The sequence below is a fragment of the Neofelis nebulosa genome, chromosome 3 (genome assembly GCF_028018385.1).
Source record: "Neofelis nebulosa isolate mNeoNeb1 chromosome 3, mNeoNeb1.pri, whole genome shotgun sequence".
Taxonomy (NCBI): Eukaryota; Metazoa; Chordata; class Mammalia; order Carnivora; family Felidae; genus Neofelis; species Neofelis nebulosa.
The window spans coordinates 152447235-152464440 of NC_080784.1; the positions used below are offsets into that span (position 1 = coordinate 152447235).

A 17206-nucleotide genomic window follows, 5' to 3' on the forward strand; every position below is an offset into this window, starting at 1 on the left:
TTCTACCATTTTGCACGCATTTTACTTCCTGCCATGATGCTTGAGTACTCTCAGCTGCCCTGCTGTAGGTCATGTATCTTCCCGAACTCAGCTAAAGAAATGACATGATCTCCAATTGTAGCTTCAGTAGTCTGTCCAAAAGTCCATCTAAGATAAAAAAAAAAAAAAAAAAAAAAAAAAAACCTTTAAAAGTCGAAATACCTCCTTGGACCAGAAGCTGGGTTAATCAAGTCGTGTATAAAGGCAATTTTCCCATTTTCATGCAAGTAGCCTAGAAAATTAGAGTGAACTGCAGTGTTGTCCACCAGTATTGGTATTAGTGCTTTAAATGTTACAGGGTATTTTGTCTTTTGCATCTCTCTACCCCTGGAAGATAAGGAGGCGACACAAGTGCATGTTTTGTTGTCTGTGCCTGAGTAGCAGGTATACAGGGACCAATCAGTACCAGACGTTGAAAGAAATGACATGATTTGTCACTGGCCATGTTTTGCATTTGTTATTTATGTCCTGACTTGTGCATTGAAGAGATAGCAGCCGACTGTTTTTTATGCAGTCACTCTCAGTGAATATAGGCTGGTAGCTGAAATTTGAACAGTGTTTTCTGGGAACTGGTGTTATTTAATTAAACCAGAATAACTGAAATACTGTGCAAAATGAGGACTACTTTTACTAAGCTTTAACAAATGTATCTGAGGATTCTGTGCTGAAATTTTTTCTTCATAAAAATGCGTTCAGCTGTTTGTTTTTTTTCAATTGATGACAGTAAGCTTTAAAATGTAGGAAATAATTTTAATTTGGTAAATCTTAAAGTATATATTATTTTAACTTCCTTGCACTAGTAAGAAGAATAGTAGATAGAATCTGCCTTCCTTCTTTATATGCAGCTCAGGAAGGAAGATTTATTTCCATTTCCCCCTGTGTATGGTCAGCCAAACAGTCACTAAAGATCGTATCTATAGTGTACTAGTATATATAACAGAGGACCGCATGTTGGACAAAACACAGACTTTCACTATGTGAACCTGCCCAGAGTGGACTCTTAAGAAAATATGCCTATAATTACATGCACAGCATCCTTGAGAAATTGGGGAAATTTGGGAATGTAGGTAACAGGCTTAGGGAAAAATCCTTCATCTGGCAAATCAACAAAAAGGAAAGTTTCCCTCAGGTTCTAGTAACTTAAAACATTTTTTTTAAAAACAGATTTGCTGAGATATAATTTGCACAGCATAAAATTTCCCCATTGTAAGTATACAGTTCAATGAGTTTTAAAAACTAGGAACACTTGATGAATTTGCATGTCATTCTTGTGCAAAGCCATGCTAATCTTCACTGAGTTGTTCCAATTTTTGTTCCAAGGTATTCTGCCAAGTGAAGAACTCTCAGAATTTAAATTTTTGGCAGAAAATTGCCATCTAATGTTCTTCAGAACACAGGGGATGGAAATGTTAGTATTTATTTTATGATGGACTCTGCATGTATCTTTAATATTTGTTTGGGAAGCATTTAAGAAAATATATCGATAGATAATGAGATCCGACTAAAGTGTACTGAATCTTCAAATTAGTTTTAGTATGTAATTATAATCCATATTTTATAAGTAAAAGAAGACACTTCCTCAAGGTTAAGAAACTCAACTGAGGGAAAGGACTGGTACATTTTGGAGTTGGGATGTGATCTCACATATTCTGATTCACATCACATTGGGATAGAAGATTCTCTATCTGGTGGTGATCCATCAACTCTGACAATAGGTTCTAAGTTCTCTGCATGTGGCTTTTCATATAGTCCTTATGAGAGCTCTATAAAGTAAATGCTATTATCTAGTGCATAGATGAGGCAGTTGAGATAGAGTTACCTTAGACATACAGTCCAAGGTTATAAAAAAATAATGGGAGACACAGTTGGGGCCCTAATTTAGCTACGTGGGGCCTAGAGTAAACTATACTTACCTAACATGGTCTCCCTTAATATCCACTGACTATCCAGAAAGGAGACAAAAACTGGGGCCCCTTGTTAGTACTTGCCTTATGAAGTAGAAAGAAAGAATGGTAAGGGAGAATTTCCATGACTCTCTGGACAGGATTTTCTACATATCTCACAAACCACATTCTAATGGTGAATCTGTTTTATATAACGATATTGATTTCTAAACTTTTATATTTTCACATTTGAGGTCTTGATTTATGTTTACAGCCCAGTTTTTAAAACTTTTGAAACAATTTTCTAGTATGCTGATGGAGAATGGGAATGATAAGAGAAGGAAATGTGCCCAACGTTGAGCTTCTGGATGGTTTTACCCGGGGCTCTCTCTGCCTGAGATTGCTCTGTCCCCAGATGTGACAAGGCTCATACACTTACATCATTCCATATCTTTTCAAAAGTCATCCTCTTGTACCTTCCTATTCATAGTAGGATTCCTCTATTCTCCGCCTTGAATTTGTTTTATTTTTCTCTCTTGTACTAATGACCACCTAACTTAAGTTCAGAGTGATACTTCCAACTCAAATTCTAGACTTCAGGGCTTTTGCTTAACTTCTTTTAAAAATGTGTCTGTATCTTTATTACTGAGAACAGTGGTCTTTAAGGGCATGGGAGATAATAGGGAATCTCATAATTGTTCATTTTTTTTTCTATCTAATGCTGCACATACAATAGTCTTAGAGTAACAAAACTAATACTACCATCAACGATGGCTGAACTATTAGCATTGTTTTGCTTTTCTTTTCTGTCATTTCCCATTTTTTTATAGTTGTTCAATACCTATATTGTCTGAGAATATAGCTATTCCATACCATATTCTCTGCCCCTGTCCCTCATTTAGTCTTAGGCCACAGGTGACAATGCATTTGTCCCCTACTAGTCCTTACATTAGTATGCCTCTAGTCACTTTGCTTGTCTGAAGGTTGTTCTCCAGTAGATTCCATAGTAAGGACTCAAGGGAACAATATTCCTGGAATTATTGCACATTGGTAAGAATTTACCTAAACCCTTTGAACTTCAAAATCTATTCTGTTGGATAAAAATAACTCTTGGCTCCCACTTCTCTTTTTCTTAAATATCTTAAATATGTTACTGCATTTTCTTTTCCAAATAAGTCATGTATTCTTTTCCCTTAATTTTGTACGTACCTAAAAGAGTTTTTTCCCCTCCCTCCTTTTCCTTCCTTTCTTTTTAAAGTCACTTAATTTTACAGGAATATGTCTTTGTTGTTATGGCTCATTTTCTCAGTGATGCTATGTACACTTTCATTATGCAGTTTTACATGTTTTATTTTCGGAAACTGCTCTGCAATTACTGGATTTAGTATTTGTTCTGTTTTCTTACTTTTGGTTTCATCTCCTTTCTTCTCCTACTATCCATATGCTCAAAATTTTTTGCCTGTCTTCAATATTTTTAACTTTCTTTTGATTCTTTCTTTTCTTTTCCTTCATTACTTGCTGAGTTCTAAAGTTTTTCTCTCTCACTTTTTATTTTGCCTAGGCTATCATCTGTTGCATTTTTTTTTCCTATTATGTGACTTCTCTTTTTTTCCTGCAATTTTGGAATCCTTTCTTTTCTTATTTCTAATTATATCCAAAGTTATGGAACATTGTTTCTGAGCTTTTCTAGTTCTGATTTATGTTGTTTTCGTTCATGTTTTGTAGCATTTTCTTGATGTTTCTTAGCTAGTTTTGAAATAGTAGGTTACAGTTTTGTTCTGTTTTGTGGGCATGTTTTTAGCAGGCTTTTATTGTCTGCTGCTAGTACACGATTTTACTTTTTTACTCTTTTTCTTATGATAAATTTCTGTGAGATATGACCTTGATACTTACATTGCTCATGTTTATATGAAATAATTTTTTCTAAGGCAGTGTTTAGGAAAGTTTATATAACTTTACAGAGATCCCTCTTCTGTTGTTTTTATGTTCTTTAAAAATATGGTAATGTGCTTTCTATGATTTGATCTGGACTCCCCTCCCTGCCTTTTCTTTGTTGTTTTCATTCTGTTCAGTTTTGATTCCCCTTCCAGCAATTTCTTTTCAGTGTGGGTTCCTGTCATGGAAAAGACAATTCTGGTGGGCCAGTTCTGAGAGTTAATGAGTGTTCTCTGATCCGCATTGTTCAGTCTTTCCTGAAAGGGGAGGGCTTACATTCACAAACTCCATGTAGTTTCAGCAGCTGTTCCCACATCGGTCCCTGCTTCCCAGTGAATATCTGTGGGCAATCTTAGCATCCGGTTCCCAGACTCCAAAGATACTGCTCTGTTGCTTTCTTCCTCTTCCTTCTTCAGAGATGCAGGTATCATGAAGTTTTAAGGGTTTAGGTGGTTTCCCTCTACCCCATGTGTTTTGGAGCTTATGGGGATAACTATTAGCCTGGTTTTATTTTAAATGCTGCCCTGATTTACCAGTTTTGCTATCAAAGTACTCTGTTTTTATATGGGGATTTGGTGGGATTAAAAGACTACATAGCCACTCCTGCCATTTTCCCAGAATCCTCCCTCCTATGTAGATTTTCAATATGTGCCTTTAATTGCCTGACAGCTATTGACTATCCTCAGTAAATTATTTTTTATATTTATAGAGTTACATAATATATACATATATGTTAATATATTAAAGCCAAAAATTACCGTCCCTTAACCCGAAACTGTTCGTGGTCTTTTATAGGTAGTATTGTTCTATGAGACCCAGGTTCATCTTGAAATAATTTGATATGAATTTTACCTCAGAGTAAGCAGCAAATTCCTTTTTTTTTTTTTTTTAATACTGATACAGCTTTCAGAGTCATAAGACTCCCTGGCAGAAACAATTTTGTGGGGAAAAAACTTTATCTCGACTGATTGAATGCTCAGGTTTCCCTTCAAAGGATCAAGTTTGAAGTGTTTTAAAGGACAGTTTTACTCAGATGATGGAAATATGAAAAAGAATAAAAAGGAAAGCATTGCACTTACTTGGAGGCAATTCTTAGAGGTAGGGTATTTGTTGTAGGCTATAGGCGACTATTGGCCTATTCATGGTATTAGTGGCAGCCATTTCTAGACAAGGGAAGGCTTTCACAGATAACTCGTAGAGCACTGTGAAATGATCCAAATTGGAAGGCAAGGAAATGAAAACGTGTACTTGCTTGAAAGACCGTGTATACTCATAAAAATGAGCTGTTATGGTGGTCTTTCATCCCAATCCCTGCAGATAAAAAGCTATCTCCACATGATTTGCTAAAGCCCTCTTACCTCACTTTCACAGAGCAATGAATCATGATTCAAACAAGGTAGTGGTTTTTTTTTTTTTTGTCAAGTTGCTATGGTGAGATGACAAAAAAAAAGAACTCTAAATGTTCGTGCAATTGGAATATTTCTTTTTTCCTGCCTTTTCTGATAAACTACCTATATGCATTTTTTCTTAAAAGGAAATGCTTAAGTGAATTCCTGCTCCTTTAAGAGATTGTCCCCCCTCCTCGGTGGCTAGGTTTTGCATACTATGGACAGATTTCCAATGTAAATCTGACTTTCTACTTCTTCTTTTTTTTTTTAAATAATAAGCAATAGAAAAAAATTCGTCATTATATTAATTATAAAAGCTTACGGGAATTTTGTCTCAGTCTGCTATGTGTCTTTATTTGCTAACACAAGCACAGTGAACAGAGATAAGCTCCTATGTGCCACCAAGTAAGTACTCCTCATCCTGAGTACTTAATTCATTGCTCCTCTAAATGAATTTGGATTCCGTTGGAAAGGGAAAACAGACTTTGAATTTTATTGATGTAGTTACTTATTTACGTAGTACTCTTTGAGATGCCTATGCAGATGTGGATGCAAGAAATAAGAAAAAGCCTGTTATTGATTTTTCTCTGCAATTCCATGCAGACATTTGGGGGCCAGGGAGGGATTTTCATTTTGTAGCACTATTAGGCACAAGTAACTGAGAATTTTATGTGAGAAATAAGAGATGTAGTGCACCTGGATTTTTCTCAGGCTGATGTTATTAATGAAAAATAAACTCACGGAAATAATAGTGTCAGGTATTTAACCTGATAGCAGATTGTTAGTATAATCCTGGATGCATTTTTTTTTTTTTTTGATACTCAAATTGAACATTCCTTAAGATTCAGCAGGTCTGGGATGAAACCATTTACTCTATAGGTTTAACAAAGAATTTGCCAAAGGTTAAAACCAACACAATATATTCATTTATTCACCCATTCAGGAAACACTTATTGATCGTGTATATTTTAGGTTTGTCACAAAATTCTTCAAGTTTTGTTTATGGAGATATTTATTTTTACCTAGAGTGTATTTTTTGTTTTGTTTTGTTTTGTTTTGTTTTTTTGTGACTATTTGAGCTGATAGTTATGGTGCTTGGTTCTAGATCTGTATTCTGCAGTGAAATTTCAGTGTGATCTATCACCAGCTATTTAATCCATTTTCATCTTTATGGAAAAAGGGGAAAAACTGCTCTTACTAGCTGCTGTTTCTGGAAATGTGATTAGAGCAGATACAGGTTAGCCAGAGCTTAGGAAGCATTTCACATTACTCAGTGGATGGTGCTGAGGAGTGACAATTATTATTATTTTTTCATGTTTATTTATTCTGAGACAGAGACAGAGCATGAGCTGGGGAGGGACAGAGAGAGAGGGAGACAGAGAATCGCAAGGAGGCTCCATGCCGCCAGTGCAGAGCCCAATGTGGGGCTCGGACTCACCAACCAGGAGATCATGATCTGTGCCGAAATCAAGAGTTGGATGCTTAACCAACTGAGCCACCCAGGTGCCCCAGAGGAGTGACAACTATGATGAGGATCAGTATCTTTTTTATTTTAGACAATGAAGTTGAGAAAGATCATTGGTCGGCTTTATGAGAAACAACCTGACTTTTTTGGATATGTACAAAAATTTACCTCAAAACAGGGGTTAGTTCATAGAAGCAAATGAAAACTGTGAAGTTTTGCTAGGGATCTGCAAGATAAGCATAAGAAGCCTCTCTCATGTGAACCGTAATGCCTGGCTCTAACCTTAGCTTTGCTCACAAAACCTGATGCTAGAGCTGAGTGAGCATCTGTCCTTTCATCCTGATTTCTTTTCCAAATTAGAGGAAATATTCCAAGGGAAAAGTGGGAGGGGCACACATATGATAGGTATACCTTATGGCTGGCCAGGAAGGAAAGAAATGATGACCACTTCTTCCTGCCAGTGGCATATTACAAGGGATCTGAAACAAAGTAATATCACAGGGAAGGCGTTGCTCGCTAGTTTGGTCAGAGAAAAGTTAGGGATTCTGCCAAAAATTTGAATTCCTAGAGGAAAAACTATATTAATCCAGAAAGTTAATGATAGAATTGAAATTATCCTTTGATAGATGTCTGCCTTGCTTGTATATTTGCAGTGAGGTAGTAAAGTGTGAGCAATATCCCATACTGGCCTTGTAAACCTGCGGGTGTTGTAATTAATTAAGATGATGTATTGAAACATTGGCAAAATGTAGTGTTTGCTAATACATGTGTGGCCCAATTTCAGCCAGGGTTATTGTTGTTGTTATCTCATCTCACAACATATGACTTTTTAGGACAGTCATCTTTTTATAATTTACAAAGGAAATAAAAATCAGGCTATTATCTGACTTTTGTTCCTGAGACACTAATGAGCAAGAGTCATTACTCATAACCGAATAATTAATTGGGTTTCCACTCTGTGCCAGACAGTGAGCTGGGCTCTGGGCTCACTTAGATAAGAAACAGTTCTTTCTCTCATGGCACTCACAGTGTGGGGAGAGACAGGTAAACAAATCATTGCCATATAAGTTGATAAATGCTATAATAAATGTATGAACAGATGCCATGAACATAGAGGAGGGCGTATTTAAGTGCCTCCAGCAGAAAGCAAGGGTTATCAGAGTAGCTGGTACATGCCTTGTAACAAGACTTCACAAAGGTGAAAAAGAAGGGACAGGAAAAACAACTTAAACGCATTAGCATCATCAGCAAAGATAGACAAAGTTTGAATAACTACAGAGTCAATTTGAGAAACGGTCTTTCTATGATGCCGAAGAGTTTGGAATTTTTTCCGAAGAAAATAAGAAGATATCCCAGTTTATAGATACAATCAACATGGTTTAATAAAATTTTAATGAATATTGATGGCTCATCTACTGTGTTCCAGGCTACCATGTAATTGTTATGTGCCACATAGTATATTAATGTTGGAGCCAAACAATTAAACAGGTTTGACAGTTAGATGAGGAAGAAGAGAAAATGACTGGTAATAGAAAACTAAAAGAGTCTTAAGCACAAGACAGGTTATTCCCACAGATCAATGAATCAACACATCAGCAATGCCAGGGTCGATTTAGGAGCTTTTGCGCTGTTGTCAGGACTAAGGATCTTCCCATCTTTTATCTTTAGCTTATGCTTTTGTGAAAAAATGACTCTTAGAGCTGCAAGTATCATCCACTTATACAACCAGCCCACATGTAGCAAGGAACAAGACAAAGGCTGAGAGTTTTATTCTTTTATTTGTTTTTTTTTTTTAATTTTTTTTTTCCAACGTTTTTTATTTATTTTTGGGACAGAGAGAGACAGAGCATGAACGGGGGAGGGGCAGAGAGAGAGGGAGACACAGAATCGGAAACAGGCTCCAGGCTCTGAGGCATCAGCCCAGAGCCTGACGCGGGGCTCGAACTCACGGACCGCGAGATCGTGACCTGGCTGAAGTCGGACGCTTAACCGACTGCGCCACCCAGGCGCCCCTATTCTTTTATTTGTAAGACACAACTTTCTGGGAGTCTTCTCTGTTTCATTTGTTTCATTGGAAACAACTTACTATACTGATATCAAAGTTTTCCTGCTAGGTTAGGGAAAGGGAATAATATTTATTTTCAGTCTTTATTATAGGCTATGAAATTTGCCAGTGAGGGAAAGGGGGTAGAAAATGGATGTTTAATTAGCAACCATTGGTGGTTGAATCTTCTTAGGTAAAATTAACATTTAAGGACTGAGAGGAAGAGGAGGTAATGTTGAAGTAGATGCACAAATAGGGAGAAAACCAGATGCCAGTGGTGGATTTGACAAATAGGAGGTCACTGCTGACTTTTACTCTGAAAATTTCAGTAGAGTTTACTATTAGGAGCCAAAACTCAGTGTGCTAATAAGCAAATGGCTGGTGAGGAAATAGATATAGAAGCTGCTTTCCTTACAACCAAACCAAACCAAACCAAAACAAAACAAAACAAAATAAAACTTCTAGTAAAGAGGACAGAAGGAAGGAATCTGTATTGGAGGGAGAGTAAAGAAATGATTTTTAGTCAGCGGATGGGAGACAATTAATCATATTTACATGTTATGGGGAGGGGCACATTAAATATAAGAAGTGGGTGTGATAATTGATAGTTTAGAGTTCTAGAGTTGATTAGAATAGATGAATAGGGAAGAGGAATTATTGAATTCAGGAGAAAAAGGAGGCTAAAATATGGAGTTAGGCATAATTAGCGTATAGATGATCATTAAAATCTAGCCTAAGACTAGAGCAGAGATAAAGTCATAGATGAGTTTGGAAATTGATGGAGCAGAGGAGTTTCTCCATGATGACCTCTGTTTCTACTGAAAATTTGGAGATACTGTCTGATACTGAAACTGTCTGTGTGTGTAAGGGGAGAGGGTGTGATGGGTGGTAATGGTGGGCTAGAATAGTTTAAGCAGTGGGTATAAATTTGGAATAACCAAAGCATGAAATTAGAAATAGTTTTATTAGGGATCAGTGAAAGGACTGTTGGAATGTATCAGTAACAGGCTGTCATTAAAAACATACCTTTAAATAATGCAAACTTATATGAGTACATTTTCTTCATAGTGCTCAATAGCCAGTAAGCGCAAGTAGATAAAGCCATTACTTTGAATGAGCCAGTGTTAAACACTATCAGGGAATAGAGGATGTGAATATAATAGAGCAACCTAGAATATCATTAAAGAGAGATCAGGATGTTGAGTGTAAAATGAGAAAAATGAACCTACAAGGGATGTTATTAGACAGGAAAAGTAGGAGAGGTCCATACTTTTATATTGTGCCCATCTTCCTAACAAAACCCTATTTCTCCGGTACTTTGTAGTCCTATTTATCCGACCACACTTAATTAGCCCAGAGGTCAACATTTGGTGGTTTTCATTGGCCTGGGAATCAAGAGCAGATGTTGAGAAATAAGTTTTTTTCTTCCATGAATTAAAATTCAGAAACAGTCATTAAATCTGGGTTAGGCTGGCTTGAGGTAAAGTAATGCAAATAAAGGAGATTTAAAGTCAGATTCTGCTACTACTACATGGCAAAACAGAGAACAGTGATGTCCAATAAGGAAAGAAACACACAGAGAGAGCAAAGATGAACAAATAAAGAAAATACTAGTTGGGACCCTGATGTCTCTGCAGTTTCTGATTCTAATACCTTTTGAAGTTGGGCTTTATTCATTCATACTAGTCATTTGACTCTGGGAGATATGCCTGCATTTTATATTAAATTTTCCTTTTATGCTTGAGCTAGTTTAAGTTGGTATTACTTAAATCCCAAGGGGTCTTATGAAGGACTAGATCGAAGGACTGGAGGTCTTCACTAGTCAAAGAAGAGATTTAGGGCTAATGGATATTCTAGGGAGGTAAAATAATAGGAAACTTTATGAGAGAGTTGTTAACAAGATGACATGAAATGAATTTTTTTTTCATTTTGATAGTTTTAGAAGTCTGTTAAGTAGCTATGGATGAGGACAATATATTAGGGCAGTAGAAGAATGTGCTGAAGAGGAGTAGAGGTTAAGAATTTAGGCAAAAGGACACAAGAAACTATTGAGCTAGATTTTGAAATCAGGAGTGGTAGTGAAAGAGTGTGACTGTTCACTGAATATGGAAGTGTGATCTCAAGGTTGGTAGATAATTTCAAGTATTGCAGAAAGGGTGAGCTAAGGTGACACTCATCTTAAAAGATGATTTCTGGAAGAAGAACAAAATCACAATGGTATAGAAAGAACAGTAGGGAAAAGAAAGAGTCTCCCTTGCATTCTATCTATGAGCTGCTTGGCCACCAGAGAGTAAATAATCTCCAATGAATAAATAATTTCCCACTCAGTGTATTTGAACATCATGGTTTACTGACAACAAATCCTAAGGGAATCTTATGAGATACAAAAAAACAAAGACAAAAACAAAAACAAAAACACAAAAAAGGAAATCCTCAAAGAGGGGAAGTCATAAGGAAAGATAACCAACTATTAATAATAACATGATGTTTAGCTATAGGATCACGTATAAAGAGTCTATATAGAATCATCTATATTTCGGTGAATACATTTATCTGTACACTTTCTAGAATGAGAATATTAATGTTGGTTCTCAGAGTGTAAGCTCTGACGGAGTCCCACATGGATATCACATGCCAGGCATCATGGAAAGATCACTCAACATAAATTACATTATCCAAGAAGTAGGGAAAAGCATTTTAGGGCCACATAGTCAATACAACTATATTTACTTAACCAATTCTAGCAGTTGTCTAGTGGCGATGTCCTTTAAGTAAAGTGGTCAAGAAGAACAAGAGGACATGAGGAAAAGAAAATAGACTTTTCAAAATAGTGCTTTAGGCTTTAAATTTAGACTTAGATCTTTGAATATTTCTCACTTTCATAACACTTCTGATTTATTCTGCTTCATCTGCATTCCTCCATCCCCTCGTATATTTGCCTTTGGTTTAGATAACCTCGGCATCCTGTGCTCTATGCAATTAATAACATTCATTTTAAGTTTTGGGTTGTTTTGTGAATGTACACTTTGCTTTACTAATGGAGTTGTAAGATCCTCAAAAGTGGGGCATTTTACTTTCATATTCACAGTTTCTAAAACACTGTTTGAACATATAGGAGGTGTGCAGTGAATGGATATTGCCTAAGGAATTGACTGATGGAATTACTGAGTGCAAGGCAAAGATGTCCAAACAGAATCTACGAGGAGAGGATAAAGGAAAGGTTATAGTTGCTAATTATGTTTCTGTATCAATTCTACTTCCATAAAGATTCATTAGTACATTCTCTGAGAATCCTCTGGAAAGGATTTTAACCAAATATGATGTTGCTAACACATCCATGTCCTGAACCAAGGTGTAAAAAGCAATGAGTACATTTTGAGAACGGTAGCACAGATTTTTGTTTGTTTTTATTTATTTTTAATTTTTTTGTGGGAGAGGACTTTTTTTTTGATACATCCTCTGTCTCACGTAAATGTTTGAGAGAGTAACTGTATTGTACCCTGTGACTTACGTTCATTATATTAATCATTTAGAAACTATCACATCAAAATGAGCCCAAATAGAAGATAGGAAAAGCCATTTTTATTCTACATCTGCAACATTCTAGGAAGACTGTTAATAACTGATAATATGTATACATTACATTTAATTTCATAACATCCTTATAATAATTCTGTGAAATATTACTGTCAATACCTTTATTTTAAGGACAAAGAAAAGATGCCAGATGTTATTTGACTCCCCCGGGAACACACAAGTGAATGGTAAGATAGAAGTCTAATTCAGATATCCTGGTTTCAAAGGTGGATTATTTTGTTCTTTTGTCCTGTTGGAGAAAGTTCTGTATTCTCCTCCAAAAAGTTTACAAAGTTCTTAGCTAGAAGCGGTGGTAATAGCAATAGTGGTAGTAAGAGAAACAGCTGCAGCAGCAACAACAGCAGTGTAACAGATATCTATTAAATGCTTGCTGTGTGCCACGAATTGTTCTGCATGCTTGACATGCATAGCAGAGGAGGAACATGATAGGAAAGGAGGCAATGATATTCCAGGATCCTTGCTTAGTTTATCCACACGTGGGCTTCGTTTACCTACAACTCCTTTCTTACCTTTCACACATAAATTGACAGGACATATAGTCCTATGTATAATTTTCAAGCATTACTTTTTTAGCCTCTTAACTATCTTCCCACTCTTCATATATGTGGGAGAAAAAGCAACAGCACGTCTTTGTTCCGTATCTATTGCCTGTTTGAAAGCAGTTTTCCAGTGTCTGTTCTTAATAGTCAAGGGCACAGATTTCATTTTCATGCCCATTATGCATCAATAGCTTGAATCAGATATATTATGAGTCACGGCCGCCTTACATTTCCCAAGCTGCTGTGTTAATGTTCCTTTGCTTAAGACTGCTACGTGCTTATTAGTGTCCAATGGTAACTGGTTCCTACTGAGTCAATGCATCTCTAAAGAATTATCAAGGATGTTATATACTGAGTTAAAAATGAATGCTATTTTGGGCTGCAACAAAAGTCATAAAAAGAAAATCATGTATAAATTTAAGAGCCTTGTAAAGTATACAAAACAGGAAAACTCAAAAGTACATGAAGAGGTACATATATTTACAGAAATCTTTCTCCTTTGCCTTTTCTGAAAGTGCTAGATTTCCTTGTGTTTTCTGCCTTGAAATTACTTCAAAACCAACATATACCAAATAAAACTATCTTTTCCCACTCTCCCTGCAATTTCAGTTAAACCCATTTTACCTACAAAATGTCTCCAAGAAGTCTACTGATTCCTGTATATAAGGGAGGCTAGCATGGGGAAAGACAGTAGGCTGTCTAGAGATATTAGAAGTAGTCTCTGGGTTTGAAGGAGAAAATTAACTCATGTGAAACGTTTGAATAAATTTGAAAAACAATCGGAAAAAGTTGAAATCATTGTGAGATGCACAATAAATGCTATGGGCAATATCTCCCATTTGGTATTTTGTTGGAGTAATGTGCTATTTTTTCTACTGCTTTCTGTTCATTAAAATTTGCCAGTTTCCTGAATCTAAAAGGATATTTGAAAAATCATTTTTTATGTTTAAAGATTGATAATGTTTCACCTATATCCATTCTGAAACCATGGACAGATATAAAAGTAAATAGTAGTGATATGAGAAACATTTTGTATAGTAATTTAAAATTTCTTAATTTCAATTTAACATAATATTTAAAGTACAGATACGACTGCAGATTTGAACTTATTTCTGTATGAATGTCCCGTGAAAATGTTTAGTACTTAATTCTTTATATTATTAATCTTTATTAATCTACTATCTAATCTTGTACAATTTCTTGCCTATGCTCACTACCCATAATATTGGAAGTTCCACAGTAATGTATTTCCTTGTTCCTTGGTTTGATTATTTCAAGCACAATATATAATGAAGGAAAAGATATTTGGTATAAACATTAAGAAGGGCATGTATTCCCTGAAGGGAATTAGAAATGAAAAAGTCTAAAGGATGCAAAACCAGACAGAGACCCCACTAAAAAGGAGAACTATAGACCAATTTCCCTGATGAATATGGATGCAAAAATCCTCAACAAGATATTAGCCAGCCAGATCCAGCAATATGTTAAAAAAAATTATTCGCCACAACCAAGTGGAATTTATACCTGGGATGCAAGTTTGGTTCAATATACCCAAAACAATTAACGTGATTAATCACATCAATAAAAGAAAGGACAAGAACCATATGATCCTCTCAATAGATGCAGAGAAAGCATTTGACAAAATACAGCATCCTTTCTTGATAAAAACCCTCAAGAATGTAGGCATAGAAGGAGCATACCTCGAGATCATAAAAGCCATATACGAACGACCCAACACTAATATCATCCTCAATGGGGAAAAACTGAGAGCTTTCCCTCTAAGGTCAGGAACAAGACAGGGATGTCCACTCTCACCACTGTTAATTCAACATAGTAATGGAAGTCTTAGCCTCTGCAATCAGACAACACAAAGAAATAAAAGGCATCCAAATTGGCCAGGAAGAGGTCAAACTTTCACTCTTCACAGATGACATGATACTCAATATGGAAAACCCAAAAGATTCCACCAAAAAAATGCTAGAACTGATTCATGAATTCAGCAAAGTTGCAGGATATAAAATCAATGCACAGAAATCAGATGCATTCTTATACACCAACAATGAAGCAACAGAAAGAGAAATCAAGGAATTGATCCCATTTACAGTTGCACAAAAAAACATAAAATACCTAGGAATAAATCTAACCAAAGAGGTGAAAAATCTATACACTGAAAACTATAGAAAGCTTATGAAAGAAATTGAAGAAGACACACACACAAAATGGAAAAAGATCCCATGCTCCTGGATAGGAAGAACAAATATTGTTAAAATGTCGATACTACCCCAAGCAATCTACATATTCAGTGCAATCCCTATCAAAGTAACACCAGCATTCTTCACAGAGCTAGAATAAACAATCCTAAAATTTGTATGGAACCAGAAAAGACCCCGAATAGCCAAAGCAATCTTGAAAAAGAAAACCAAAGCAGAAGGCATCACAATCCCAGACTTCAAGCTATACTACAAAGCTGTAATCATCAAGACAGTATGGTACTGGCACAAGAACAGACACTCAGATCAATGGAACAGAATAGAGAACCCAGAAATGAACCCAAAACGTATGACCAACTAATTTTTTTTCAACGTTTTTTTTTTTTTTTAATTTATTTTTGGGACAGAGAGAGACAGAGCATGAACGGGGAAGGGGCAGAGAGAGAGGGAGACACACAGAATTGGAAACAGGCTCCAGGCTCCAAGCCATCAGCCCAGAACCTGACGCGGGGCTCGAACTCACAGACCGCGAGATCGTGACCTGGCTGAAGTCGGACGCTTAACCGACTGCGCCACCCAGGCGCCCCATGACCAACTAATTTTTGACAAATTAGGGAAGAATAACCAATGGAATAAAGACAGTCTCTTCAGCAAGTGGTGCTGGGAAAACTGGACAGTGACATGCAGAGGAATGAACCTGCACCACTTTCTTACACCATACACAAAAATAAACTCAAACTGGATGAAAGACCTCCATGTAAGACAGGAAGCCATCCAAATCCTTGAGGAGAAAGTAAGCAAAAACTTCTTTAATCTTGCCCACAGCAACTTCTTCCTCAACACGTCTCTGGAGGCAAGGGAAACAAAAGCAAAAATGAACTACTGGGACCTCCTCAAAATAAAAAGCTTCCGCACAGCAAAGGAAACAATCAGCAAAACTAAAAGGCAACTGACAGAATGGGAGAAGATTTTTGCAAATGACATACCAGATAAAGGGTTAGTATCCAAAATCAACAAAGAACTTCTCAAACTCAACACCCAAAAAACAAATAATCCAGTGAAGAAATGGGCAAAAGACATGAATAGACACTTCTCGAAAGAAGACATCCAGTTGGCCAACCGACACATGAAAACATGCTCAACATCACTCATCATCAGGGAAATACAAATCAAAACCACAATGAGATACTATCTTATACCTGTCAGAATGGCTAACATTTACAACTCAGGCAGCAACAGATGTTGGTGAGGATGCGGAGAAAGAGAATCTCTTTTGCATTATTGGTGGGAATGCAAGCTGGTGTAGCCATTCTGGAAAACAGTATGGAGGTCCCTCAAAAAACTAAAAATAGAACTACCCTACTACCCAGTAATTGCACTACTAGACATTTATCCACGGGATACAGGTGTGCTGTTTCAAAGGGACACATGCACCCCCATGTTTATAGCAGCACTGTCAACAATGGTCAAAGTATGGAAAGAGCCCAATGTCCCTTGATGGATGAATGGATAAAGAAAATGTAGTATATTTACATAATGGAGTATTATTCGGCAATCAAAAAGAATGAAATCTTGCCATGTGCAACTACGTGGATGGAACTGGAGGGTATTATGCTAAGTGAAATTAGTCAGTCAGAGAAAGACACAAATCATATGATTTCCCTCATATGAGGACCTTAACAGACAAGACAGATGAACATAAGGGAAGGGTAACAAAAATCATATAAAAACAGGGAGGGGGACAAAACAAAAGAGACTCATAAATATGGAGAACAAACTGAGGGTTACTAGAGGGGTTGTGGAGGGGGGGTGGGCTAAATGGGTAAGGGGCACTAAGGAATCTACTGCTGAAATCATTGTTGCACTATATGCAACATAATTTGGATGTAAATTTAAAAAAATAAAAAATAAAGTTAAAAGAAAGTCTAAAGGTAGGAGTGTTGATTATAAGCTTAAGTTGTATGGATCCTGAAATTACCTTTAAAAGATTAAGAGTATCTAAACTGATCTCATCTTAGAAAGTAAAAGTTATGTATATTCTATATATTTTCTCTACATAATAGGAATAATAGCATATGTACCATGCCAATACTTATCAAGCACTTT

At 36.4% G+C, this 17206-nt stretch overlaps 1 non-coding gene across 1 annotated transcript; it reads right to left on the bottom strand.

The window, feature by feature from the left end:
* Positions 1-1270: 1270 nt before the first annotated feature.
* On the bottom strand, positions 1271-1380 carry LOC131508224 (U6 spliceosomal RNA). The gene has a single exon (XR_009259930.1). It is a non-coding gene; the product is annotated as a U6 spliceosomal RNA (small nuclear RNA).
* Positions 1381-17206: the final 15826 nt, after the last annotated feature.